This window comes from Pseudorca crassidens, chromosome 7 (assembly GCF_039906515.1).
Source record: "Pseudorca crassidens isolate mPseCra1 chromosome 7, mPseCra1.hap1, whole genome shotgun sequence".
Classification (NCBI taxonomy): domain Eukaryota; kingdom Metazoa; phylum Chordata; class Mammalia; order Artiodactyla; family Delphinidae; genus Pseudorca; species Pseudorca crassidens.
Genome location: NC_090302.1, coordinates 113,399,127 through 113,426,401, shown reverse-complemented (window position 1 = coordinate 113,426,401; position 27,275 = coordinate 113,399,127). Strand labels below are relative to the sequence as shown.

The 27,275-nt window shown below is 40.0% G+C and overlaps 1 protein-coding gene across 2 annotated transcripts in view; it reads right to left on the bottom strand.

Moving 5' to 3' along the window:
* The window catches only part of NEK1 (NIMA related kinase 1), a 231,468-nt gene that overhangs the window by 201,192 nt on the left and 3,001 nt on the right, over positions 1-27,275 (bottom strand). Inside the window, exon 1 of one of the 2 annotated variants that reach the window (XM_067745386.1) lies at positions 10,721-11,154. The exons of the other annotated variant lie outside the window; for it this stretch is intronic. The gene's annotated coding sequence lies outside the window, so the exon portion shown is untranslated. Of the gene's footprint in view, positions 1-10,720; positions 11,155-27,275 lie in introns of those variants that run through there. 2 annotated transcript variants of the gene reach the window in all.

Here is a 27,275-nt window from a genome sequence, read left to right as displayed (position 1 = left end):
AGTGGCCCCCACTCGCCGCAACTAGAAAAAACCTGTGCACAGCAACGAAGACCCGACACAGCCAAAAATAAATATTTTTTTAAAAAAAAAGCAGCAAAAGAAAAGCAACTAGTTATGGGACTTCCCTGGTTGTCCAGTGGTTAAGACTTCGCCTTCCAATGCAGAGGGTGCAGGTTCGATCTCTGGTCAGGGAGTTAAGATCCCACATGCCTTGCAGCCAAATAAACCAAAACATACAACAGAAGCAATGTTGTAACAAATTCAATAAAGACTTTAAAAAATGGTCCATATTAAAAAAATCTTAAAAAAAAAAAAAAAAGAAAGGCAACTAGTTATGTACAACAGAACTTCCAAAAGATCATCAGCTGATCTTTGCAGGCCAGAAGGGAGTAGCATAATACATTGAAAATGATGAAAGGGAGAAGCCTATAACCCAAAATACTCTACCTGGCAAGGCTATCATTCAGATCTGAAGGAGAGATAAAAAGTTTTACAGAAAAGTGAAAAGAGTTCAGCACCACTAAACTGGCTTTACAAGAAATGTACAAAGACTTCTCTAAGTGGAAAAGACAAGACCATAACTAGAAATATGAAAATTACAAAAGGAAAAATCTTATTGGTAAAGGCAAACATACTGTAAATGTAGTAGATAAACCATTTATAAAGCTAGCAGGAAGGTTAAAAAAGAAAAGTAAAATCATCTATATCCACAATAAGTAGTTAAGGGATACATAAACAAAAAGATGCAAAAAAAATGAAGACAAAAACATTCAATTTGCGGGGTAGGGAGAAAAAACACAAAATTGTTAGAATGCATTAGGATTTAAGAGCTCATCAACTTAAAATAATCATAGTACATACACACACACGTGTGTGTGTGTGTGTGTGTGTGTGTGTGTGTGTGTGTGTATATATATATAGAGAGAGAGAGAGAGAGGGAGAGAGAGAGAGGGAGAGAGAGAGACAAAAGGGAAGGAGGGAGGGAGACGGAGAGGGAGAGGGAGAGGGAGAGAGAGAGACAGTGGGGAGAGAGGGTTAGGGAGGGAAAGGGGTTGTTATATATGAACTTCATGGTAACCACAAACCAAGCATATAATAGATAGATATACAAAAAAGAGAAAGGCATCCAAACATAACACTAAAGATAGCCATCAAGGGAATTCCCTGGCAGTCCAGTGGTCAGGACTCGGCACCTTCACTGCCATGGGCCCAGGTTCGATCCCTGGTCAGGGAAGTAAGATTGCACAAGGCACATTGCGCAGCCAAAAAAAAAAAAAAAAAGAGATAGCCATCAAATCACAAGGGAAGAGAGCAAATGAAAAAAAAAACTTAAAAAAGAACGAGAAAACAATTAACAAAAGAGCAATAAGTACACACCTATCAATAATTACTGTAAATGTAAACGGACTAAATGCTCCAATCAAAAGACACAGCATGTATGCTGCCTTACAAGAGACTCACTTCAGACCTAAGACACACACAGACTGAAAGTGAAAGGGTGAAAAAAGGTATTCTATGCAAAGGGAAACGGAAAGAAAGCTGGGGTAGCAATACTTATAGCAGACAACAGACTCTAAAACAAAGACTGTAACAAGAGACAAAGAATAACAATAGACAACGATAAAGGGATCAATCTAACAAGAAGATATAACAATTGTCAATATATATGCACCCAACACAGGAGCACCTAAATACCTAAAGCAAATATTAACAAACATAAAGGAAGAAACTGAAAGAAACACAATAACAGTAGGCAAATTTAACACCCCACGTACATCAATGGACAGATTACCCAGACAGAAAATCAATAAGGAAACAATGGCCTTAAATGACACATTAGTTCACATGGACTTAAGAGATATATACAGAACGTTCTATCCAAAAGCAGAACACACATTCTTCAAGCACACATGGAACATTCTCCAAAATACATGATATGCTAGGCCACAAAACAAGTCTCAATAAATTTAAGAAGAGTGAAATCATATCAAGCATCTTTTCTGATCACAACAGAGATTAGAAATCAATTACAAGAAAAAAACTGCAAAAAATAAAAAATGCAGGTATGTTACTAAACAAATAGATCACTAAAGAAATTGAACATGAAATCAAAAAATACCTGGAGACAAATGAAAACAAAAACACAATGATCCAAAATCCATGAGACACAGCAAAAGCAGTTCTAAGAGGGAAGTTTATAGCAATACAAGACTATCTCAGGAAACAAGAAATCTCAAATAAACCATCTAACCTTTCACCAAAAGGAACTACGAAAAGAACAAAACCCAAAGTTAGTAAAAGGAAAAAACAGAGTTCACAGCAGAAATAAATGAAATAGAGACTAAAAAAAAATAGAAAAGGTAAATAAAACTAAGAGTTGGATCTTTGAAAAAATAAAGAAAATTGCTAAACCTCTAGCCAGACTTATGAATAGAGAGAAGAATATATAAAATCTGAAATGAAAGAGAAGTTACAATGATACCACAGAAATACAAAAGATCATAAGTGATTACTATACATAATTTTATACCAATAAAATAGACAACCTAAAAGAAATGGATAAATTTCTAGAAACATACAACCTCCCAAGACTGAAACAGGAAGGAAAAAAAGTATGAAAAGACTGCTCACCAATAATTAAATTGAATCACTAATCAAAAAACTCCCAACAAACAGAAGTCCACAACCAGGCAGCTTCAAAGGTGAATTCTACAAAACACTTAAGGAAGAGTTAACACCTATCCTCAAGCTAGTCAAAGAAAACTGAAGAGGAAGGAACACTTATGAATTCATTCTACAAAGCCAACATCACCTGATACCAAAACCAGACAAAGATACCACAAAAAAAGGAAAATATCACTTTAAGAGTCAATATCACTGATGAACACAGATGCAAAAATCCTCAACAAAATATAAGCAAACCAAATTCAACAATACATTAAAAGAATCATATACCATGATCAGGTGGGATTTAACTCAGGGATGCAAGGCTGGTGAGATATCTGCCAATCAACCAATGTGATACACCATATGAAAAAAACCTGAAGAATAAAAACCATAGGATCATCGCAGTAGATGAAGAAAAAGCTTTTGACAGGATTCAACAACCATCTATAAAAACTCTCAGCAAAATGGGTACAGAGGGAACATACCTCAACATAATAAAAGTCATATATGAACCTACAGCCAACAGCATACTCAACGGTGAGAAGCTGAAAGGATTTTCTTTATGATCAGGAACAAGACAAGGATGCCAAATATTGCCATTTTTATTCGACATAGTATTGGAAGTCAAATCAAAGCAACTGGTAGCTTTGCTAGCCAAAGCAATCATACAAGAAGAAGAAATAAAAGGAATCCAAGTTGGAAAGGAAGAAGTAAAACTATCACTGTTTGCATATGACATGATACTAGAAATAACTGATATATAGAAAATCCTACAGATACCACCAAAAAGCTATTAAAACTAATAAATGAATTGAGTAAAGGTGCAGGATACAAAATTAATATACGGAAATCTGTTGCATTTCTATACACTAACAATGAACTATCAGAGAAATTAAGAAAAAAATCTCATTTACAACTGTGGCAAAAAGAATAAAATACCTAGGAATAAATATGACTAAGGAGGTATCAATAAATGACCTGTATTTAGAAAACTATGACAATGATGAAAGAAACTGAAGATGACACAAACAAATGGAAAGATATACTGTGCACATGGATTGGAAGACTCAATATTGTAAAAATGACCATCCTCCCCCAAGGGAATCTATAGATTCAATACAATCCCTATCAAAATACCAATGGCATTTTTCAAAGAACTAGAACAAATAATTCTAAAATATGTATGGAAATATAAAAGGCCCAAAATAGCCAAAACAATCTTGAAAAAGAACAAAGTTGGAGGTATCACACTCCCCGATTTCAAACTATACTACAAAGCCACAGTAATCAAAACAGTACGTACGGTACTGGCACAAAAACGGACACACAGATCAACTGAAGAGAATAGAGAGCCCAGAAATAAATCCACACTAATATGGGCAAATTAATCTAAGACAAAGGAGGCAAGAATATACAACAGGGAAAAGTCAGCCTCTTCAATAAAGGTTGTTGGGAAAACTCGACAGCCACATGCAAAAGAATCAAACTGGACTACTTTCTCATACCATATACAAAAATAAACTCAAAATGAATTAAAGACTTAAATGTAAGACCTCAAACTATAAAACTCCTAGAAGAAAACATATGCAATATACTCTTTGAAATCTTAGCACTATTTTTTTAGATACCTCTCCTCAGGCAAGGAAAATGGAAGCAAAAATAAACATTTGGAACTACATCAAACTAAAAAACTTGCACAGCAAAGGAAACTATCCACAAAACAATAAGGCAGTCTACTGAATGGGAGAAGATATTTGCAAACATTATACTTTATAAGGAGTTAATATCCAAAATATACAGAGAACTCATACAACTCAACATCAAAAAAAAAAAAAACCATTAAAAAGTGGGTTGACTCTTAATAGACATTTTTCCAAAGAAGACCTACAGATGGCCAACACACACGTGAAAAGATACCCAACTTCACTAATCATCAGGGAAATGCAAATCAAAACCACAGTGAGATATCACGTCACTCCTGTCAGAATGGCTATTATCAAAAAGACAACCAAAAAAAGGTGTTGGAGAGGATGTAGTGAAAAGGGAATCTTTGTGCACTCTCAGTGGAAATGTAAGTTGCTGCAGATACTCTGGAAAACGGTATGAAGGTTCCTCAAATAATTAAAAATAGAACTACCACATAATTCAGCAATGCCACTTCCGGGCATTGTCTGAAGAAACCAAAAACACTAATTCAAAAAGATATGTGCACCCCAATGCAGCATTATTTAAAACAGCCAAGACATGGAAGCACCCGAATTGTCCATCAACAGATGAATGGATAAAGAAGACCTGGTATATATATATATATACAATGGACCATTACTCAGTCATGAAAAAGAATGAGGTGATTCCTTGGTGGTCCAGTGGTTAGGGCTTAGCGCTTTCACTGCCGGGGCCCGGGTTCAATCTCTGGTTGGGGAAGATTTTGCAAGCCGCGTGGCATAGCCAAAAAAAAAAAAAAGAGAGAGAATGAAATCTGCTATTTGCAGTAACATGGACATTACGTTAAGTGAAGAAAGTCAGATAGAGAAGGACAAATACTGTATGATTTCACCTATACATGAAATATATAAAAGAAAACAAATGAAGAAATGTAACGAAAGAGAAACAGATTCATAGATACAGGGAACAAACTGGTGGTTGCTAGAGGGGTGGGGGTGGGGGATGAGTGAAATAGGTTAGGGAGACTAAGAGGTACAAACTTCCAGTTACAAAACAAATAAGTCATGAAGATGTAATGTACAACATAGGGAATACAGTCAATAGCACTGTAATAACTTTATACGGTGACAGATTGTAACTAGACTTATGGTGACCACTTTGTAATGTATAAAAAAATTGAATCTTTATATTGCACACCTGAAACTAATATAATATTGTAAGTCAACTATACTTCGATAAAAAATAAAGTATAAATAAATAATTTGAAAAACAGTGATTCACATAACTTGCTCTTTTCTATTTCCATTCCTCCATAGCAAGCAGGCTTTCTATGTATGATTCCCTTCTAGGAGAAAATGAGCTTGTCATGAAGACTATATTACCATTTCTATGACAGTTTACCATATCTCTCATTGTAAGTGAACAAATTCATGTTCTCATTTCACCTATTAATACTAAATTTAATTTTATTTTGCCTCTAATATATTGATCCAGTCTCCTTAAATGACAAAATTCGTACCCTGGGCTTCTAAGACTCAAAGGCCACAACTTTGCCTGTGGTAAATCAATGGAATAATCATGCTTAATAGAAATTTGTGGGAAAGAGCCTTCTTCTACCTCAGGAAACTTTTCTACTTCAAACTTTCTGTAAGAAATGACATGTTTTTTAGCAGCTGTAAGAGAAACAAGAAATTAACTATTATGACAGCACTACAGCATCGCTAGTGAGTTAAAGAAGAAAAGTCACTCCAAACATATTTTCAAGCCCAAGTTTGGTCAACCGGCATAATATAATAGCTCTCTGAGCACCAGCCAGAATTTAATGATTTCTCCAGGACATGATATCACATTACTATGCTGCTTAGAAAAAATATAAACTCACCTTAGAAAACTAAATTTCATAAATCAAATTACATTAAATAGGGCTTCCCTGGTGGCGCAGTGGTTGAGAGTCCGCCTGCTGATGCAGGGGACATGGGTTCGTGCCCCGGTCTGGGGGGATCCCACATGCCACGGAGCGGCTAGGCCCGTGAGCCATGGCTGCTGAGCCTGCGCTCCGCAATGGGAGAGGCCGCAGCAGTGAGAGGCCCGCGTACCACAAAAAAAAAAAAAAAAAAAAAATTACATTAAATAGTAAGCGTACAATGAGACTAGTTCACAACCATCATTACTCTGTGACTTTTGCCAAGAAAAAAACCACAGTTAGTCCATTTGGCCCTCCCCCAAAATGGAGTTGCCAATTCCTTTCACGGGACCGCACTAACAAGATGGAGGCTCCGAGGGTCCTAGCACTGCAGTCCGCTGCCCACCACAGGACTACAGTGTGTTCTAGCACCTCAGGAAGGTGGAGGAGATCTACTGCCCCGGAAATGAAGAAAGACGGCTCTCACTGCCACCAAATAACGTCCAGTGCAGACAGCTTTCTGGACAATGAAAGGCATGGTAGGTGAGTTTCAGAGCAACCAACAACCCCTCCTATTCTGCAGAGTCTACACTTGGCTAGTATCTGACGCCAGACGAAGTGAAGGGGAAAACACGGCAAGATAGGTAATTTCAGCGTCTTAAAGCATATGTAACTGGGGTACTTACTTCCTAGTCAGGAGACTTCTCAGCTGAATAACAACTCTAGAAGATTTTTAAACCAAAGGAAATAAAAGGTAACAACAAAATGTACTCATCCAAAATAGTCGTATCATGTAACTGAAGAAGCACACGGATCCTGTTCTAATTTCATTACTGTAGTTAACCCAAATTATAAATAAATATTTGTCCTTTCTATGCTTCAGCTTCCAAAGTAAGAGGGAAATCGCATACCAACTTGACAGTATCTTAAGGTCTCTAACAATTACATCAATTTAATCCCTGTAATACATATGTGATACTGAAGATATTCAAAGTATAAAATTAGAGATTTTTTTGATATTTAAGATTTCCAAGAGTCTTGTGATATAACAAACAAAGCAATGGATTCAGAAGAGAAAAGTTACGTGACCAAAAGCAAACCACCCAACTTCCCTGGGTCTTAGTTTCTTCATCTAAAAACACTAAAGATTTAAATATAATACTATCTTAAGAGCCCTACGAATTCTAAGTCTGTGACTCAAGGAGAAAAAAATTTTAAAGTAGGTCAGAAAGTAGAAAACTTCAACAATTTAAAATTGCACTATTAGCCACAGAGAGTAGGAATGGCAGAGAGATGGCCAAAGCCTTTCGTTCAGAAAAATCAAAAGATGCCCCAAATCTTTAGCCTAAATCTTTAAAAAGTCAAAAAATAAACTGCAACTTACAATTTAAGATACCAGACTGAACGTACATATTTACCTCTGCTTCTTCCCTAAACCCAGCTAACACAGCTTGAAAGGATCAGAAAGGCAGAAGAGGAGAGACAGCAATGGCAATAAAATTCTGGAAGCTGACAAACACAAGAGCAAGCAGCAACTGACTCAGGAAACTAGAGAAAGCTGTGTCCTCAGCCACGAGTGGGGAGGAAGTCACTTCCACTACAGACTAGCTCAATAACTGGCGGAGACTTTGTAAGAAGCTGTCAGACACACAGCTCCTCCACCCCCTCTCCCAGTCAGGCGACCACCCCTCCCATCTTGGCAGCAGGCGAGAGATGTCTCCAGATTAGGAACACCCATCACAGCTGAGAATGGAAATACCGTCTGGGAGACTGAATGAAAGCTGACATGATGAACGGTGAGACTGTTCCAGACCATGATGGTGCGCTTGTACCAGACCACCCTGCCTCCAAAAACAATCACGAACCGTGAGTAAAATATATAAAAGAACAGAAAGAAATTCACTGAGAGGTGGGAATATCCTAGTGAGTCCCACATTATCCCAGCCTTTTCCCTGAAGACATTTTCCAAACTGTGGCACAGCAGAATGGAGCTTGAGTAGAAAGCAGCAGTCTTATGGGCTGAGGATAGAGAGGTCAGAGTTTAGGGCTGCCAAAATCCTGGGGAGGAGGAGAAGGAACAGGAGGCCAAAAATGTGCACGTAAATTCCTCTCCTGTCAGTCAGCCCACTCCTAAATTGTGCAGATACAGGGCAAGACTAAATCAGACTAGTCCTAACGACAGAAACAGACTCACTAACGACTCAAATATGGAGCTATCAGCAGGGGACTTCAAATAACCTTGATTAATAAGTTCAAGAAAATAAGAGGAAACGATGGACAAAAGTGATTTTTTAAAAGATGGAGAACTTCAACAAAGAACTGAAATTTATTTTTAAAAACCAAATGAACTTCTAGAACTAAAATATAAAATATCTGGAATTAAGAACTCATTGCATGGGTTTTACAGCAGGCAGCATACAGCAGGATTAGTAATCTGGAAAATAAACCAGCAGAATATATTCAACAAAAGAACAGAGAGAAAAAATGAAGAAAAAACAAAAAGACATGCCCAGAAGGAAGGAAGGAAGAAAAGGAAAGGAAGTTTCAATATTCGAAAGATTTTAATTCTTAATCTCTAAATTTAATGCTTCCCTAGTAAACACACAAACTCTGGGGGTGAGGGTGATCAGACGAGCTGATTTTTAAAGTTAATGTGAAAAAAAGAAGAAAGAATAGCCAGAGATACTGAAAAAAAAAAGCAATGAAGGAAGAGTTGTTCTACTTGCTATCAAGACACATTATAAAGCAGTAATAATTACGAACTAGACAGGTAAATCATAGAAAGTCCAGAAATATACAAAAAAAATTTTTTTAATTTGGTAGATGACCATCGTGACATTTTAAATCAGTAAGGAAAAGATGGATTTTGAAATAAAATAGTTTTTAGACAACTAGGTAGCCATATGGAAAAAAATTAAATCCATTTTCTTTGCTTTACACCAACACAAATTTCAGACGATAAAATACGTAAATGTCCATCAAATTTCTCTATACGGCATCACTCTTTTCAAGTATGTCAACTATGCTCCAGAAAAAATATCTTAGCCTCTAGTCAAGTTAGACATCTTTCCTCACTTTTTACTAAGAACACCTTTAAGCCACAAATAAATGTTTGACATAATAAAATTTTGTGCACCGAATGAGAAAAATGTCAGGGTATATGAATGAAAAGCTGTATTCCCACCAATCTGGAACATTAAGCCTCTGCAGCTGCTTCAGCTATTTGATGCACAAGCAAGTTGTCCTGAAGGGAAACACTGGTAAAGAAGTGTCAACAGATTTCAGGAAGCCCTCAGGGTACTGTCTGCAACCAGGATCTACACATATAGTTCTCCCCAAATAATGAATACCATTTTGGGTTATGGGAGAGGCTCGGTTTAACTCCTCAATGAGGAAAGGCCCTGTCTTACTTCGCATAATTCAAAAAAGGAGAAAGCAAAAGCGGGATTCCTAATACAGAGTTTTTTCAAAATATTTGTTGTTCTTCTCTGCAAGTCTATTCCTCTCTGTAAGACTCTTCAGACAACAATTAACAGCTTCCCTAGTGAAAGTACCAACACGTAAATAAAGAGTTTACATCCATGAAATGGATATATTCAAGTCAGACAGAGGAAAATATACTTGGAGTACAACGTCAATGCATTATTAAAATGACCTCAAAAGAACTCCTGTGGCCAAGTTCCATAACCTTTACTAAACTCCCAGTGGTGACTCTTAACGTGCAAAAACCTGTTTTCCCACAAAACAGGCTCCTTACCTCTCACCAAAAACAAGCGGGCAACGTTAAAACAGATCTGCAGATGCTCTAATTTCAGACAAATCTAAAGCAGAAACAAAGAACTACTTCTCTCCATATCTGGCTTCCCTCCATCATCTCTGCAATACTGCTGCATCATAAGAAAAGGCCATTATTAGCATATACTGGATATTACTTTTAATCCTTCATAATTATTTCTGATGTAACTTACCCTGGCAATACAAAAATTTCTGCTTCTGGGGGGGCGGATCTTACATTAGAGAACAAAAATCAGGGCTGCCTAAAAAAAAAAGAGTTGTGATGAACTCTACAAGTCCTAGAACTTTCAATGCCTTCCATGAAGAAATTGTTGAATCAAACTATGGAAACTGAAATATAAGATTATGGGCCAGCCAGTTAACTGCTACTCATTTTCTAGTTAAAAGGTATACGTAAAGATCGCAGACAAGATATAAGCAACGTAAATGACTTCTTACTCATACCAACGCTTCTATTCTTATTTTAATTCCATGATCACTATCGCTTTTTAAATAATGTCCAAAGGGTACTGAGTAACACACACGGTTCCTTGGAGAACTCCCATCTTGACGAGGTGCGGCTACTGGTGCTATTTTCCGCGCACTTCAGGGAGGACCCCGCAGCCTCTACATCGGAAGTCGAGGCAAGCTCTCCCGTTTCCCGAGCGACCCCACCATCGCGCACGTCACGCCGCCCCGAGTGCAGCTCACCTCAGGACCCAGGCCGTGGGCGGGCACCGTCCGGGGGTCGCCGCCTTCCCGCGGGGCTCAGCTAGCCCGAGGCACCCCCCCGCGGTCCAGAAAGGGCATTGGGCCGCAGCCCGCGCCACTCCGGCCAACGCCCCGGGACACGGGTCTGCGCCACCGGACGAAACAAACCGGTTTCCGAGCCCCCTGCAACGGCTGCGGCGGCGTGGGGTGTTCGCCGGGCGCCGCCCCCCAACTTCTCAGAGGCGACTGCCGGCGGCCTCGCGGGCCGGGCGCATTGGGGCTGGGTGCTCCCTGCCGGTTCGTCCCCCAGCCTCGCCACGCGGGCGCTGGCTACCCGGCAACGCGGAGATGCGCTCCGGGTTCAGGCTCAGGACTCCACAAGCGGCGCCCCAAATCCCGGAGCCAGGGCAGAGGGTGGGGCGTCCGTGGCGCGGGCGTGTGACGTCAGCGCGCCGAAGCCGGCGCGGAGCGGGGGTGGCCGGGAAGGGCAGGGGCGGCCGGGAAGGGCAGGGGCGGGGGCGGGGGCGGGCTCTCTAGGTGCGGGAGGAGAAGAGAGGAGGAAAGGGAGACCAGAGCGTCCCTCACTCACAGGAGCGAGGCCCGGCGGCCGACAGAACCCGCTGAAGCTGGTGTGGAGTAAAGCCTGTGATAAATTCGTCCCGCACATACCGCAAAAGGGATTTTTTTTAAAACTTGAGGGCCATTTCTTAGGGATGCCATATTTTTAAACTAAATTTGCTTTAAAAATCAAGACAAGTGAAATAAGTCAAATACTGTATGATATCACTTACATGTGGAATCTAAAAAATAGTATAAACTAGTGAATGTAACAAAAAGTCAGCTATAATCCAACAAATATTTTTTTTCTTCCTTTATAAATTTATTATTTTCGGCTGCGTTGGGTCTTCATTGCTGCACGCAGGCTTTCTCAAATTGTGGCGAGCAGGAGGTACTCTTCATTGCAGTGCGGGGGCTTCTCATTGTGTTGACCCCTCTCGTTGTGGTGCATGGGCCTCTGCAGTTGTGACACAAGGGCTCAGCAGTTGTGACACACGGGCTCAGTAGTTGTGGCTTGCAGGCTCTAGAGCACAGGCTCAGTAGTTGTGGCTCGCGGGCTCTACAGCATAGGCTCAGTAGTTGTGGCGCACGGGCTTAGTTGCTCCGCAGCATGTGGGATCTTCCCGGACCAGGGCTCATACCTGTGTCCCCTGCATTGGCAAGTGGATCCTCAACCACTGCCCACCAGGGAAGCCCTCTAAGAAATACTTTAAAAAACGAAACAAACAAACAAAAAACAGCAAAAAGGAAACAGACTCACAGATATAGAAAGCAAACTAGTAGTTACCAGTGGGGAGAGGGAAGGAGGGAGGAGCACGATGGGGGTATGGGATTGAGGTACAACTACTATGTATAAAATAAATGATAAAGGATATATTATACAGCACAGGGAAATATAGCCATTATTTTGTAATAACTGTAAATGAAGTATAACCTGTAAAAATATTGAATCACTGTGTTGTACACCTTAAACTTAAGTAATATTGTACATTGACTGCACCTCAATAAATAAATAAACAGAATGTTTTTTAAAAGCAAGCCTATTCCTAGTATATTCTGGATGATTAAAGCAAGAAAGTATTTTTAAGTCTTGAAATTTTTTTTTAGTATAACTTGGTTTAAAGAGAAAAAATTAAAACAAAAACAAAACAAATAAAATATGGTTCTACACCTTTACATCTAACGGGTGTACGCATTACTCGCTGGTATATTGAAAGGGTTAGTGGTCTGAGTACCTTTCTTCATTGCAGGCTTGCAGGCTGCAGATAGAGACAGACTTTGTGTAATAAGGGATCAGGTGCGGTGTAGTCCTTCAGCTAAATTGCCTTCCCTAGAGTAAAGCCGAGATACTGGAGAATCCAAACTTGAAGCTGAAGGAGGACAGTGGTCTAGCCACCTTAGTTCCTCCCCAGGTTGTAGTACCTGTTTGTATGTGTTGTGTGTAGCACGGCAGAGACACCACAGATTCTGCCAGAGACCTCAGATGTAAATGATTCAGACCTTGGCTTCAAAGAAGTCTGCTTCCTTCCCCCTCATGCCCTCCCAAACACACCAGCGCCTAAAACCTCTCGGGTTCTCCTGCCAGTCTGGTTTAGTCCTGCTTTATAAGAAGTAATTTATTGCTAGTGTGGAAATTGAACGTTTTTGGCTTCTTTGCCAGAAGATGGCACTGCAAGTCATCCAACCTGGCAAGCTGGGGCAGTCTGCTTTGGTATATCTCCTCTCTTCAATCTCCAAGCAAAAGACTTGTTTCCCTCATTTCCCGACTCCTAGGCTAACCTTCTGTGACCCCTCCCACCCCCAGTCAGTAGGAATTTTGGTGTCTGAATGCACAAGAACGCCAGTTCTACCCACATCCCTTTGTACAGCAAAGCAACATGAAAACATTGCCAATTGATAATCTAAGTAAACTCTTTGCTGCTTTCATGAAGAATGACTAGTCAGATCCTTCTTTAGGCTCCTGTCATAAACTGTTGGTGGGAACATAAACTGCTCTAGTCTTTGCAGAAGGCATGCCAGCTGTATGCATATCCTTGACAGCAAGTTCACTTCTAAGACAAGAGGGCAAATATGTATATATATATATATACAAGGTAACCATCATTGTTTATAATCAGAAAAACTAAAAACAATGTAAATGTCTAACAATAAGGAATTGACTGAATACATTCCAATATATCCAAACAATGGAGTATTCTGAAAACATTAAAAAGGGTTATTGGGATCTATTTGTACTGACACAGAAAGATGCCCCTGACATACTGTTGGGTAAATAATGCAGTTTACTCTTAACTGTAACAGAGCAAAGGGCCTGTGCCCAAGGCGTAGAAAGCCAAACTCCCACAGCGATAGGAGGAGTTTGCAGCAAAGTAAGGGTTTATTGCAGAGATCCAAGCAAGGGGGTGGGAGACAATCCGCAGATCCACTCCCCCTTGGTCTACGAGTTGTGTGTGTGTGTTTGTTTGTTTGTTTGTTTTAAAGGGGAAAAACAGAAGCTGGGGTTAATCATTGTCTTGTCACATTTCTTAATCGAAAATCAGGAGTCAGGATGTCTCTGGATTATGATTATCTGGCCAGGTGTTCCATGGCTGGGGGGTCTGTGAGCTCATCTTGCCCTGGAGAAACAACCTGCATTTATGTGTTAATGATATCTATAATAGCAATTTTAGTACTTTAACAATGTTAACAACAACAACAATTTTAGTCATCTGATTCTGGTTGATGAGTGTTCAGTGAGCATAGGATTGAGGTCAGAGGGGATAAGAAAAGGAATAAAATTTTGGATGGAGAGATGAATCATAAACTCGGTAAGGGAACTTGGTTTTAGGGGGACTCAGTTTCATAACCTGAGTTAAAAGGATTACCTGATTATATCTCTTTCTAGTTTATATACTTTGGTATATTTTTTTCTTTTTACAACAAGAGTGTGTTTAGGTTCCTTTGATTCTTTTTATTTAAGTATTTTATTGGATTTTTCTTTCAAACAAAAGTCTGTTCCTTGCAAAAAACCAATAACACAAACATGCATACATAAGGTCCGTATGCAGTCTGTTTCCAGAGCTCACCCTGTGCTCACTCCCCCAAGAAACCACTGTTAACAGTTTCACATATATAATCTACATTTTTCTCTAAGCTCATAAAAACATACATGAGCTTATATTCATATATATTAGTTTTAATCTTTTAAAATGAGATTATAGTATATACATTATTTTGCCACCTGAATTTTTTTAAGAGTAAATCATGAACATTTCTGCAGAGATCAATTAATCAATACTCCATGAGATAAATGTACTGAAACCTATTTCATTAGATCCCACTCAACAGACATAGAGATGGTCTCCACTGGTATTATTTCTGAAAGATAGATTCTGAAAAGAGGGTTTGCTGGGTCAAAAAGCATGCTTTTTTTTTTTTTCTTTTTTCACTTGAATAGGTACTCCTGTGCTTTGGTTATATATTTCTGTGTAACAAACCACACTAAAACTTAGTGGCCTAAAACAACAACGATTTATTATTTCTCACACTTCTGAGGCCAGGAAGTCAAGCAGGGGTCTGCTGGGTGGTGCTTTTGCTCCCTGTGGCCCCGGCTAGAGTTGCTGATATGTTTTATGGCATCTTTGACCATACAGAAATTTGTCAATTTGTTTGTGGTCAAATTTATCGGTCTTTTTCTTTGTCACTTAGGTTCCTCATCTTGCCAAGCAAATGTTCCTTCACCCCAGAATTATCTAAATAATCTCAATGTTCTTGGATTTTAATTGTCTAATGAATTAAATGCACCTGAAATTTATTTTTATATATAAGTAACATAGGGAGAATAACTTGGTTTTCTTTTGGAGGAAAGCTAGTTATGCCAAAATCATTTGTTAAATGTGATTTCCTTTTCGACTGATTTGAAATGTAAACTTTACCATACACTACATTTCCTATTTATACCAGTGTCTATTTATGGATTTCTCTTCCATTTACCTATTAGTTTCTTACTCAGTGTGTCCATTTTAAAAAGAATAAGTTTGTTTTGGGACTTCCCTGGTGGCCCAGTGGCTAAGACTCCACCCTCCCAATGCAGGGGGCCCCAGTTTGATCCCTGGTCAGGGAACTAGATCCCACATGCCACAACTAAGAGTTCACATGCTACAACTAAGAGTTCACACGCTGCAACTAAGAGTTCACACGCTGCAACTAAAAGATCCCACGTGTCGCAACTAAAGATCCTGCACAGGGCAATGAAGATCCCGTGTGCCACAACTAAGATGCAGTGCAGCTAAATAAATAAATATGTGTGTGTGTATGTATATATATACATATATATATACATATATATGTATATATATATATATATTTTAAAGAATAAGTTTGTTTTAGTAATCAAGAAATTCTGTAAACAATGTTACCAAACCAAACTTGGGTCCACTCTCCCTTGCTCAGTAAAGCCAATCTACTGACAGCAGGTTGTGAGGAAGGAAAGTGCAGTGTTCATTACAAGGTACGAAGCAAGGAGAATGGGCAGCTCATGCTCAAAACGCCCAAATTCCCTGATGACTTTCACGGAACGGTTTTGAAAGGCTGGGGAAGGAGAGGGTCACAGAGTGCATGATCAGCTAGTGTACAATTCTCTGATTGGTTGATGATGAGCTGACAGGGTGATATTCCAGGAAACTCAATTACCAGTTTTCTGGCTCCAAGCAGTCTGGGGTCTATGTGCTGGTGGTCAGCATGCAGTTAACTTCTTCCACCTGGTGGGGGCTTCAGTATCTGCAGAACAACTCAAGGATATGGCTCAGGATATTATCTACAGCCCTTAAGGAGGAAATAAATGTCCTTGAATTCGTTTTATGGCTACACTCTTATTATTCCATCTTGCTTGATAATTTTCCTTTGTTTATGTATTTTCTCAATTTTCTGATTAAATTTGCTCTTTGGAACCTGGAGAAGGCCTAAGAGGCTAAAGCTTTTCTAAAAACAACAGGCAGGGGACATGGGGGCGAGAGAGGGGTCTGTCCCCAGGGAAGACCCCACAGGACCCTGCTTGGTTTCAACCATATTTCCATTTGAAAAAAAAAAGAAATGCCAACACTAAAATAATTTTTTTTTCAGGCCTCACTGCATAGCTTGTGAGATCTTAGTTCCCCGACCAGGCACTGAACTGGGGCCACAGCAAGTGGACACACCGAGCGAGTCCTATCCTCTGGACTGCCAGGGAATTCCTAAATTAATTTTTTAAATTATGATAATTAAACAGACTTCTATCCTAAATATGGTTATAAAATTATACTTGTGGACCTCTTTTCTGGTAGAAAAAAAAAAGAAAATTCCTTAAACCTTTATTCATAGCAGTGTATAACATGGCAAGCAGAAAGGGACTATTACTAAAGTGCTCTTCTACTGAGGTTTTTCAGAAATATACCCTGTCATTAATTCACAGTAAATTGAGTGCCATGCTGGGTGATGGGGACAGACATATTCAGGGCTGGGTATTGTGGTTTGTTCTTTCCAGAAAGCAGGCAGCAATGAGACAAACTGGAGGATAACAAATTAGAGCAGGTGGTTGGCAGTCCACTTACACTGAGTGTTTTCCCTCTGTGAAGTTATAAAAAGGCCATGTGTTTGTGTAGCTTTATGTATGTGATCAAACTATCCTGACACACAAGTCATCTTTTGTGATTGGGGAAGAGAAAGACCTAAAACCTTAAATAGGAGGAAACACATGCTCTAAAATCCAGACCTCTTGAAAACATGTAATATTCAAATGCAAGAGGAAAACAACTCAGTGTCTGTGCACTCCATCTTTTTATATTCTAAGAGGAGATCTTTTAGTTTTAAGCCACACTCCTGAAAGCCTACTCTGGCCTTATGCTAGATGTACAGTTTAAACTAACCAGTAGCTGCAGGGAGCTTGGATGGAAACTGCAGCAGCCTGGTGCATTTCTGGATCTTAATCTGGTAGGTCTAGCTTGATATGCAAAGATAAAACATTATCTAGTCAGGTCTTAAATTTCAGGCTTTCTGGGCTGGGTCACCACAAGAGCTCACATGAGAAGGAGGAGCTCTGTCAGAGGAGGAAGATCACAATTTATTTCCAGGAAGAATAAAGCAAAACACTGAGCCCTGAGCTGGGTAGAGCCTGACACAGGAGTCTCACCATGAGACTGAACTGGGGACGGGCTTGGATGAATAGCTCAGAGTATATCAAATTCCAGGGAGGCTTAGATAGGGGATCTATAGGAGAGAATCATGAAACTGGAAGATTCTCAGCGCTGTCAAAGCCTTCAAAATGTAATCAAGGAGGTTCCAGCCTGTCTGACCAAGACTGACTATCTTGAGGGAATCTTCACATGGTGGAGCCATTACTGAGATGAACCTTTGCAGGAAACATGAATGCCACCACAAGTTACTGCACTCTGTGGGAACCTGGTTTATTCGCGTTGTGCCCCTGGAGTGGAATCCAAGTGGAAAGATCGGCATGATGGTTGAGGTCTATGGATACTCCTATACCACCAGAGACCTCTTGGCCCCAGGTATTATCAATCAGGGAGAGCTCTCCCAGAGATCTGCGTCTCAATGCTAACACGCAGCTCCACTCAATGACCAACAAGCTCCAGTGCTGGATACCCCATGCCAAACAACTAGCAAGACAGGAACACAACGCCACCCATTAGCAGAGAAGCTGCCTAAAATCATAATAAGTTCACAGACACCACAAAACACACCACCATATGCGGTCCTGCCCACCAAAAAGACAATATCCAGCCTCATCCACCAGAACACAGGCACTAGTCCCCTTTACCAGGAAGCCTAAACAACCCACTGAACCAACCTTACCCACTGGGGGCAGACACCAAAAACAAAGGGAACTACGAACATGCAGCCTGCAAAAAAGAGACCCCAAACACAGAAAGTTAAGCAAAATGAGAAGACAGAGAAATATGCAGCAGATGAAGGAGCAAAGTAAAAACCCACCAGACCAAACAAATGAAGAGGAAGTAGGCAGTCTACCTGAAAAATAATTCAGAGTAATGACAGCAAAGAGGATCCAAAATGTTGGAAATAGAATGGAGAAAATACAAGAAACATTTAACAAGGACCTAGAAGAACTAAAGCGCAAACAAACAAAGATGAACACCACAATAAATGAAATGAAAAATTCTCTAAAAGGAAACAATAGCAGAATAACTGAGGCAGAAGAACCGATAAGTGACCTGGAAGATAAAATAGTGGAAATAACTACCACAGGGCAGAATAAAGAAAAAGAATGAAAAGAATTGAGGACAGTCTCAGAGACCTCTGGGACAATATTAAACACACCAACATTTGAATGATAGGGGTCCCAGAAGAAGAAGAGAAAAAGAAAGGGACTGAGAAAATATTTAAAGAGATTACAGTTGAAAACTTCCCTAATATGGGAAAGGAAATAGTCAATCAAGTCCAGGAAGCATACAGAGTCCCATACAGGATAAATCCAAGGAGAAGCATGCCAAACTATCAAAAATTAAATACAAAGAAAAAATATTAAAAGCAGGAAATAACATACAAGGGAATCCCCATAAGGTTAACAGCTGATCTTTCAGCAGAAACTCTGCAAGCCAGAAGGGACAGGCAGGAAATATGTAAAGTGATGAAAGGGAAAAACCTACAACCAAGATTACTCTACCCAGCAAGGATCTCATTCAGATTCGACAGAGAAATTAAAACCTTTACAAACAAGCAAAAGCTAAGAGAATTCAGCACCACCACACTAGCATTACAACAAATGCAAAAAGAACTTCTCTAGGCAGGAGACACAAGAGAAGGAAAAGACCTACAATAACAAACCCAAAACAATTAAGAAAATGGTCATAGGAACATACATATCGATTATTACCTTAAACATGAATGGATTAGATGCTCCAACCAAAAGGCATAGGCTTGCTGAATGGATACAAAAACAATACCCATATATGTGCTGTCTACAAGAGACCCACTTCAGACCCAGGGACACATACAGACTAAAAGTGAGGGGATGGAATAAGATATTCTATGCAAATGGAAATTGAAAGGAAGCTGGAGTAGCAATTCTCACATCAGACAAAATAGACCTTAAAATAAAGACTATTACAAGAGACAAAGAAGGACACTACATAATGATTAAGGGATCAATCCAAGAAGAAGATATAACAATTGTAAGCATTTATACATCCAACATAGAAGCACCTCAATACATAAGGCAAATGTTAACAGCCATAAAAGGAGAAATCAACAGTAACACAATCACAGTAGGGGATTTTAACACCCACTTTCACCAATGGACAGATCATCCAAAATGAAAATAAATAAATGACACATTAAAAAAGATGGACTTAATTGATATTTACAGGACATTCCATCCAAAAACAACAGAATACACTTTCTTCTCAAGTGCTCATGGAACATTCTCCAGGATAGATCATATCTTGGGTCACAAATCAAGCTTTGATAAATTTAAGAAAATTGAAATTGTATCAAGTATCTTTTCTGACCACAACACTAAGAGACGAGATATCAATTACAGGGAAAAAACTGTAAAAAAATACTAACACATGGAGGCCAAACAATATACTACTAAATAACCAAGAAATCACTGAAGAAATCAAAGAGGAAATCGAAAAGTACCTAGAAACAAATTACAATGAAAACATGATGACCCAAAGCCTATGGGATGCAGCAAAAGCAGTTCCAAAAGGGAAGTTGATAGCAATACAATAAGAAACAAGAAAACAACAAAACACAAATACACAACCTAACCTTACACCTAAAGCAAAGAGAGAAAGAAGAACAAAAAACCCCAAAGTTAGCAGAAGGAAAGAAATCAGAAAGATCAGATTAGAAAAAAATGAAAAAGAAATGAAGGAATCAATAGCAAAGATCAATAAAACTGGTTCTTTGAGAAGATAAAATTGATAAACCATTAGACGGACTCATCAAGAAAAAAGGGAAAAGACTCAAATCAACAGAATTAGAAATGAATAATGTGAACAAACAACTGACAATGCAGAAATACAAAGGATCATTAGCGATTACTACAAGCAACTATATGCCAATAAAATGGACAACCTGGAAGAAATGGACAAATTCTTAGAAAAGCACAACTTTCTGAGACTGAACCAGGAAGAAATAGAAAATATAAACAGACCAATCACAAGCACTGAAATTGAAACTGTGATGAAAAATCTGCCAAACAAAAGCCCAAGACCAAATGGCTTCACAGGTGAATTCTATAAAATTTAGAGAAGAGTAAACACCTATCCTTCTCAAACTCTTCCAAAATATAGCAGAGGGAAGAATACTCCCAAACTCATTCTACGAGGCCACCATCACCCTGATACCAAAACCAAACAAAGATGTCACAAAAAAGGAAAGCTACAGGCCAATATCACTGATGAACATAGATGCAAAAATCTTCAACAAAATCCTAGCAAACAGAAGCCAACAGCATATTAAAAGTGTCATACACAATGATCAAGTGGGGTTCATCCCAGGAATGCAATGATTCTTCAATATATGCAAATCAATCAATGTGATACACCGTATTAACAAACTGAAGGATAAAAACCATATGATCATCTCAATAGATGCAGAAAAAGCTTTTGATAAAATTCAATACCCATTTATGATAAAAACCCTGCAGAAAGTAGGCACAGAGGGAACTTACCTCAACATAATAAAGGCCAAATATGACAAACCCACAGCCGACATCATTCTCAGTGGTGAAAATCTGAAGCCATTTCCTCTAATATAGGGAACAAGACAAGGTTGCCCACTCTCACCACTATTATTCAACATAGTTTTGGAAGTTTTAGCCACAGCGATCAGAGAAGAAAAAGAAATAACAAGAATCCAAATCAAAAAAGAAGAAGTAAAGCTGTCACTGTTTGCAGATGACATGATACTATACATAGAAAATCCTAAGGATGCTACCAGAAAACTGCTAGGGCTGATCAATGAATTAAAGTAGCAGGATACAAAATTAATGCACAGAAATCTCTTGCATTCCCATACATTAATGATGAAAAATCTGAAAGAGAAATTAAGGAAACACTCCTATTTACCTTTGCTACAAAAAGAATAAAATACCTAGGAATAAACCTACCTAAGGAGACAAAAGACCTGTATGCAGAAAACTATAAGACACTGATGAAAAAAATTAAAGATGATACAAACAGATGGAGAGATATACCATGTTCTTGGATTGGAAGAGTCAACATTGTGAAAATGACTATACTACCCAAAGCAATCTACAGATTCAATGCAATCCCTATCAAACTACCACTGGCATTTTTCACAGAAGTAGAACAAAAAATTTCACAATTTGTATGGAAACACAAAAGACCCCAAAGAGCCAAAGCAATATTGAGAAAGAAAAACGGAGCTGGAGGAATCAGGCTCCCTGACTTCAGACTATACTACAAAGCTACAGGAATCAAGACAGTATGGTACTGGCACAAAAACAGAAACATAGATCAATGGAACAGGATAGAAAGCCCAGAGATAAACCCACACACATACGGTCACCTTATCTTTGATAAAGGAGGCAAGAATATACAATGGAGAAAAGACAGCCCTCAATAGTGGTGCTGGGAATACTGGACAACTACATGTAAAAGAATGCATTTAGAACACTCCCTAACACCATACACAAAAATAAACTCAAAATGAATTAAAGAGCTAAATGTAAGGTCAGACACTATGAAACTCTTACAGGAAAACACAGGCAGAGCACTCTAAGACATAAATCACAGTAAGATCCTTTTTGACCCACCATCTAGAGAAATGGAAATAAAAACAAAAATAAACAAATGGGACCTAATGAAACTTAAAGGCTTTTGCATAGCAAAGGAAACCATAAACAAGACGAAAAGACTACCCTCAGAATGGGAGAAAATATTGCAAATGAAGCAACTGACAAAGGATTAATCTCCAAAATATACAAGTAGCTCATGCAGCTCAATATCAAATAAACAAACAACCCAATCCAAAAATGGGCAGAAGACCTAAATAGACATTTCTCCAAAGAAGATATGCACATTGCCAACAAACACATGAAAGGATGCTCAACATCACTAATCATTAGAGAAATGCAAATCAAAACTACAATGAAGTATTACCTCACACCAGTCAGAACGGCCATCATCAGAAAATCTACAAACAATAAATGCTGGAGAGGGTGTGGAGAAAAGGGAACCCTCTTGCACTGTCGGTGGGAATGTAAATTGAAACAGCCACTATGGAGAACAGCATGGAAGTTCCTAAAAAACTAGAAATATAACTACCATACGACCCAGCAATCCCACTACTGGGCATATACCCTGAGAAAACCATAATTCAAAAAGAGTCATGTGCCACAATGTTCATTGCAGCTCTATTTACAATAGCCAGGACATGGAAGCAACCTACGTGTCCATCGACAGATGACTGGATAAAGAAGATGTGGCACATATATACAATGGAATATTATTCAGCCATAAAAAGAAATGAAATCGAGTTATTTGTAGTGAGGTGGATGGACCTAGAGTCTGTCATACAGAGTGAAGTAAGTCAGAAAGAGAAAAACAAATAATGTATGCTAACACCTATATTTGGAACCTAAAAAAAAAAAAAAAAGGTTAAGAACGTAGTGGCAGGATAGCAATAAAGACGCAGACGTAGAGAATGGACTTGAGGACATGGGGAAGGGGAAGGGGAAGCTGTGAGAAAGTGAGAGAGCGGCATGGACATATATACACTACCAAATGTAAAATAGATTGCTAGGGGGAAACAGCCCCATAGCACAGGGAGATCAGCTGGGTGCTTTGTGACCACCTAGAGGGGTGGGATAGGGAGGGTGGCAGGCAGATGCAAGAGGGAGGAGATATGGGGATATATGTATACATATAGCTGATTCACTTTGTTATAAAGCAGAAACTAACACAATATTGTAAAGCAACTATACTGCAATAAAGATGTTTAAAAAATATTATCAAGACTGCAAATCTATTCAATATAATTTCATGTTCTCCCTTAAGGAAAAAGGCAAAGCACAAGAAAAGGTCATTTTCAACTACTTCCCTGATGCTGGTGAAATCAGGAAGAAATTCTAGACTAGAACTGCATCACTATTTTCCTAATAGATCATCTCAATCCCTTTCCCTTCCTCTTGACAATGTGCATGAAACTAAGTGATAGAATCAACGTTCTTTTTCTGAAACAGCTCACAAATACATGAAGCAGTACTCCGTGGCTTTGTTCATATCTCTGATTTTCTGCGGACCTGTTTTTTTGTTTGTTTGTTTGTTTGCGGTACGCGGGCCTCTCACTGTTGTGGCCTCTGCTGCTGCGGAGCACAGGCTCCGGGATGCACAGGCTCAGCAGCCATGGCTCACGTGCCCAGCCGCTCCGTGGCATGTGGGATCTTCCCGGACCGGGGCACGAACCCGTGTCCCCTGCATCGGCAGGCGGACCCTCAACCACTGTGCCACCAGGGAAGCCCTGCGGACCTGTTTTTTAACGTATTTCTAAAGTTGTTATGGGAAATAATCATATCTCCAAGTTTTTCTATTTCAGGGAAAACTTAGAGCAACTTGACTGAGGCCAGAGAACAAGAATCTAGGAGAAACTGAAATCTGATTCCAGATTTCTGTGAAAAAGTGCTCTTTTTCACTCCTTTTGCTAAGTCTATAAAATAGCACATTACAAGCTGCCACTTCCAGAGTGACAGAAATGCTGGCAGAAAGGAATGAGTGCCACCACATGCACTCACTGGCGATGTCTACCATCTGTTCTCTGGATCTCCCGGGGAACCAGAAATGGTTGGAATAAGCACACTCTTAGCACTGTGCGTTATTCTTCTTTTTCACTTTCTTTGAGAGTTTCAAGGTTTTGTTGGCTGGTTGGTTGAGGAGGAGTAAAGCTAGTACGAGTCTTGGTAGAGTTGTTGTTATTAGTGCTTCAGCTCAGTTCCAACCAGAAACTATGACTTAAAGTACAGGAGCCTGGCTTTATTCGCATAACATAGTTTGCTGTGCCTCCAACTACTTCCTGTGTGCTGACAGCTTTTTATTTATTTTTAGTCATTGGTTTGGTTTGGGTTTTTCCAGTTTTATTGAAATACAGTTGATGTACAGCACTGCATACGTTCAAGGGGTACAGCATCATGATTTGACTCACATATATAGTGAAACAATGACCACAATGCTTAGTTAACATCCATCATCTCATGTAGATACCAAAAAACGGAAAAACATGTTTCTTCCCCTTGTGATGAGAACTCTTCGTATCTGGTCTCTGAACAATTTTCAAATATACCACATAATTTTCAAATATACCACACAGTTAACTCTAGTGTTAACTACAGTTCCTCATGTTGGACGTTATAGCACAATACTGTGACTGTGACTATTGTCTGTTCTCAAAGCTAGGCACCTCTCCTCCAATTTAGGCTACATATCTTCAGTGAGAGAAGAAAACAGAGAATGTCTGTAAATCTCTTGTGAAAAATTCCACTTAGTTTAGAAAAGTTTTCACTTCCTTTTCAACATTTTTCTAAGAAAGAACCTAAGAAACTTGTCCAACAGGGTCCCAAGTAAAATAAGAGAAAACTGGGCTTGGGTATGAGCATGGTTCCGTGAATTCTACCACGATACCAGCAATGAAAGAGTCCCGAGAAGTCTGACTGCATTGTGGGCACCCCCATCACCAGCTGGGCACCGTACCCGCTCTGAAGCCCAGGACTGTGTTGTCTGAGAAAACTGAATTCTGTCCTGGGAGAAAAGAAATAAATAGGATAGAAAAAGCTCATGTGTTAAGCACAGAGAAGTAAGTTACTCAGCTGTGAGACATGGTGGACAGATGAGGTCAGTAGGGCATATACTGATACTTGTGAACAGAGATTGAAAACGCTGGAAAGCCCAAGAGACGCCACATGTTCGTGAGGCACTCAACATACAAGAGGCATCGAATGTGCATCAAGCACCGTATCTTCACGGCACACTAAATGTCCGTGAGACACCCAACGTTCATGGGTCTTAATCCTGCCACCCAGAGGTGACGCTCTTACTGTGTCCTACGTGTCCTGCCCAAAAAGTGCTCAGCAGGTTAACAGGCAACCTGGGGCTGTGGCCAGGCCGTCTCGCTCTACACCTCGCTGACAGAGCCAGAGCGTGTCGTTGGCTTAGGGCACCTTCCATTTCTGCACCCTCGCTCAAACCTCACCTCTGTTTCTACTTACCCCACCATCCACAGGAGGCTGACGTACCAAAAAGAGACAGGATGTATGTACATTGCATGACCACAGGTTTTAATCTTTCCACCCGCCTTGCACCCTATCTAACTGTGTTGACTTTCTTTCTCCCTGGCTTCTCAAGGTGTGTTGGCTTTCTTTCCCTGACCTCTGGGAAAACTCGTCTGCTCGTGTATTTGGAGGGTACCATTGCACGGAGGTACCCTCCCACACAACATCAAGCAGGTAATCTCTGGGTATTACTCTGCCCTGTATATTAAAAATAATTTAAAAGGAGTGAAAGTCTTTTGCCTGATGTCCTACAATTTTCAACTCTTTGCACTCAGAAGTATACAAGGGAGAGTACACTTTCCTGGTAACAAGGGAAAGGATTCCTAATTTTGGCAGGTCCTAAGATATGTCCTTAGAAGACTTTTGAATCTTTAGGCTTTCCGAATAAACCAGACACACAATTTTTGTAATATTCTGGGGCATAGTTTATTTTAATTGCAAGAAGCTGAATTTCTTGATCCTACAAAGGTCACCTGAGTGGCCCTCTGACTACCACACACGTTGGGTAACTAGGCCTCATGGTTCTGGGCTTAGATAGCAAGAACTTTGGGTGTGTTCTGCCTGTTTGTTTAAATGGCCTAGCCTGAGATTTGGAGTTAAGGAAATCTGCTGTGTAAACTCCTATAATTTTATGCGAGGCCTAGCGACAGGGAAGGGCAAAGGTAACGGTTATGAAATAAAGTCACAGTGAGAAAAACCTGCTTTGTGAGCTGGTGCCGGTGCTGAGTCAGGAAGTGAAGAGGCTGTCAGCCCGTGAGGCAGATAAAGGATCTGGAAAAGCTGATGCTCTAGCCTATTAAGGCGCAAAATCCTCTTGGCTGAGGGCAACACAAAGGGGTTTTCCTTTTCTCAAAAACACAAAACCACCCCAAATCCAGCTACTGCACTCAGGGAAGAGAGGGGCACCCTCGCCACCGTGGAAGGCGGCTGTGTGTTGAGAACAGGCCCCCATCTTCCTTCCTCTCCCTGTGGGCTGGAAGGCTGGCCACTGCTCCTCTGCCTGTCCCAGCCCTGTATTTCGAGAGTGTTGGGAGTAGGTAACTTGGTTCTTTAGTGTCACTGGTCCACAGATGAAGAGGAATTAGTGGATTACACCCAGCGGCCCCATCTTCACCTGACTTGGAAGAGCTTTTGGACACTGAACAGATGAGATTTAGATTTAGATGAGACCCTGGACTTCACGCAGATGCTGTACTGGCACGAGGCCCTTGCGAACGTTGGGAAGGACTGAATGCACTTTACCTGTGAATCATTAGGGGCTGGAGCGGGGGCTGCTGCAGGCAGAATTCTGATGTGGCCCCGAGATTCCCAGGCCCTGGTGTACGTGCCTGGTGTAACTGCTGCTCCTTGAGTGTGGGCTGGTCTGTAAATATGGTGGATTTCACTTCCATGATAACGTTATTAGTCAACTGACCTTGAGTTCATAAAAAAATGAAATTATGATGGGTGGGCTTGACCTAATTACATAACCCCTCCTGCCCTTCAAAGAAGTCTAATTCAAGGGAAAGGAAGAGAAATTCTGCTGGCTTTGAAGAGGTAAGTCACTACGTTGTGAGAGCCATTTGGTTGGGACTTGAGACCAACCTCTAGGAGCTTAGAGTGATCTCCAGTTAACAGCTGGCAAGAAAGCAACAAAACAGCGGCCTCAGTCCTACAACAACAAGTAGAATCATGTCACCGGACCCTACTTAAAGACCTTTTATGTGATATGTT